General features: G+C 47.1%; 1 protein-coding gene across 2 annotated transcripts in view; it reads left to right on the top strand.

Moving 5' to 3' along the window:
* The window catches only part of DOCK1 (dedicator of cytokinesis 1), a 311,286-nt gene that overhangs the window by 152,126 nt on the left and 155,971 nt on the right, over positions 1-3,189 (top strand). The gene's annotated exons all lie outside the window — the stretch shown is intronic.

Below are 3,189 nucleotides of genomic sequence, written 5' to 3'. Positions count from 1 at the left end.
CGCCGAGCACCGCGGGGCTGGCGGTTGCGCTGCTTTAAAGCAGCAGGACTGGAGCGGCTGCGGGCGAGAGTGGGTGATGCTGGTGCGTTCGGGGTTTCACCGAAGGGCTCGGTTAAAGCCACACGGCCGCGTTTTGTCTGGAGGAAGAGCTTTTAAGGCGCTGAACGAATAGACGCTCCCATTTGCTTTTAAACCTCGAATAAAATGGACGCGCCTTAAAAGTGAAGCAGTTTGACAAAGCAGCGAGGATTGACAGACGCGGTGATGTCCTTAAAACGCAAATCCCGTCTTTCCTCCCTTTCCCCAAAACCACTTTATCGTTTTACAGAGGGCTTTTCAGAGATCTCTTTCGGTTAAAAAAAAAAAAAAAGTTAGAAATTAAATGGGTCATGTGTATTTAATCAGACCCATCAGACAGACAGAAGATGTCATGAGAGTCACGAGAATTCGTCCGAGTTGGGAAGCGGTGGATCGGTCCCCTTTCCCTTTGAGGATTTCAGTAGTGTCGCTGTTTAATAAATGTTTTTCACCACAGCATGAAACTCGCTTAGCCCAGTTGCCACCAGGTGCGGACCACGTAGTTTGTCTGTAGTGGCACTATCTTCGCCATTGGTAGCATCGCTGAGGATTACTGATCTTTGGATTTACTGAAGGGACCCCTGATTTGAAGTGGCAGATCAGACCGGCCGGACAAGCCCTGGCACGAAATGCCCTGCTCCTGCCCCGGCTGAATGTGCACCGCGCCGCAGCAGGGAGAGACACCCAAGCTAAGGTCTAAACAAGTTAGTACATCTACATAGCACGATGCAGCAGAAATACTGGCTCGAGTCCTGGACATCTTTTTAGAGTTAATTAGTTGGAGCAGACCACTGCACCAATGAATGCATGCTGCTGCGGCGGCGGCGGCCGGAATATCTTGTTTGTGCCAGCTTTGCTATCTTTGCACAGGGCTCTGCTGATAGAGCCCGACAGCGGGTAAAGAAATCCTTACAGACCCGGCTGTCACGTAAAGATCAGTGTGGAAGCGTGGAGATGAATTCACAGAAATCCTCGCCCGTTAAATTGCAGTTTAGCTGTGCAGGACTGGATCAGAGGAGTGTTCAACAAATCAGTCAGTCGGCAGAGGGCAGCTAAGTTGCTCTCCCTGTCTGCTACCTGTCCAGGTACTCTGCTTGCCTTCCTCCCTGCGTACCTTATCTTTGCAAGTTGACTGCTGATCCCTAAAAGAGCCTGCCCAAGGGCAGGCTTTCTGCATCGGCTGCTGCTCTGCCATCCCGCCCTGCGCTCCGCTCCGGGATAGGGGCTGCGCGCTCCCCGCAGCCGTACCGCAGGGAGTGAGCCGGTGGCGCAATTCCGAGCGCAGTTTATGATCTCTCTGGGTTTTTTACCAGAGATTTTTTTTTTTTCCCAAAGACATAGGTGGGAAGAACTTAAATATCAACTTGCTTGTTGATACAACAACAAACATCAGGCTTTTTTTGTCTTTTTTTTTTCCTTTTCTTTTCAGCAGTGCTGACTTGCTGTATTGCAGGACCTCTATGGTTTTCTCTATACCAAAATAAATTTGTTCTTGGCTGCAGCCTGTACGCAGACATGGGTAGAATTACGTGGTATGGTGACCATGTTTTAGATACGTATGCTACTTCAACAGAAGCAAATGGGTCAGTGGTAGTAGATGCTGTTACATTTTCACAAGCTGAAGATGGGAGCTGTGCAGACTACATCCCAGGACGTGCAGACCACGATTGCTAGAAGAAAATACCATTGCTAGATAACCTTAGTGACTTGAGAGGAAAAGCACTCTGACAGAAGTAGCAGTTAAAACAACATTATTATCTTCTCCGTAATTATATTTAGAGGCTGTTGTCCCGGGGCTGATTATTCTTGCATGGCGTTATGCGTATGCCCCATTTATAAAGCTAGGCAACTGTACAGCATTTTTCTGTAGATTTTTAGAGGATTAGAAAGGACTTTCCAGTTGTGGACCAGATTCCTGCTTGTCCTGCACATGTGTAACTGCTGACACTATCGGTGTACATAGGGATATTTTAAATCACGGTTTGTGAAAAATAACATGGTTCGTGATTATCGTGCTTCACGTTACTGTAAAAGCATATAGAAGTAAATAAACCAGGAAAAAGGGAAATGCTTTATCATCCCATTTGCCAATTTTTTGGCCTTTAAAAAATGCTCAGCACAACTGTTGCATAATGAAACATAGTGTCAAAATGATACTTGAGAAAGGAGAGGGAGGTCCACTTCAACCTTGAAAGACGCAAAGAGAAAAAAGACAATTCGTTATTAGTTTTTTAGCTACAAAATCATTTCTCTCTAATGGAGCGTCCTTCCTAGATTACCTTTTTCTTCAGGTGTTTGTCAAGGAGGAGTGAGCACTGCTCAGGGCTGCGGTGGTCCGTTCCCATAACATGTGCAGGTGTGCGGATGGAAGTCCTGCCTTGGACTTCTGGAGTGAGGGATAAAATCATCAGGTTGTATTTGAGAGCAGTGAGATCTATTTTTTTAGTGGTATTCTGTGTGGAGGAGTACAATAAGGGGTCCTTCTTCCACACTGCTAATTTCATTCTAAATTTTGGGGAAGCTTCTGTGCGCGTTTGTAAACGTTAATCTGCTTGCACAGCCTGGTATTACAGACTTCAGGTTTTACTTTATTTTTTATTCTTATCTTCAGCTTGTGGGAGAGCGTGAGGAGACTGGGCACGTCCGAATGACTGAGGTGCTGGTACCAAGCTGGCGTGGGAATGTCAGCCCATGTCCTCCTGGCTGGCAGCCCCGGGGCATGTCTTCCTCGTGGTCCTTACAGCTGCTGGGGTTTTGGCTAGAGGACTGCTCACGTTGAATGCCGTGCCTGGGGAAAATGTGTGTTGAGCAGGTGTTTTCTATGATTACACTTCGCTAGAACGTGCGGGTCCGATGGTGTAACGCTAAAATGTAATTTTCTGGAACAGTCTATGAAGTTCTTGTCAGCCCTTGAGGAAACCAGCTCAAATCCAGCTGAGGGAAGAGCATGTGGCAGCCAGAGCTCAAGTTCCTTGCCAGGTGTTTCAGCTAACGCCAGCACAGGGAAGATGATAACCAACACCAAGGTGATTTTCAAAATCAGCGCGAAAGCTGGTTTTTAGACTTACCCTAGTTTTAAACACGTGCCCTGCACTGAGGTGCAGGTTCAGG

Source organism: Haliaeetus leucocephalus, unplaced genomic scaffold, assembly GCF_000737465.1.
Source record: "Haliaeetus leucocephalus isolate CR32 unplaced genomic scaffold, Haliaeetus_leucocephalus-4.0 Scaffold830, whole genome shotgun sequence".
NCBI classification, from domain to species: domain Eukaryota; kingdom Metazoa; phylum Chordata; class Aves; order Accipitriformes; family Accipitridae; genus Haliaeetus; species Haliaeetus leucocephalus.
The sequence above is the reverse complement of the archived record's forward strand: the minus strand, read 5'-3'. Positions and strand labels throughout refer to the sequence as shown.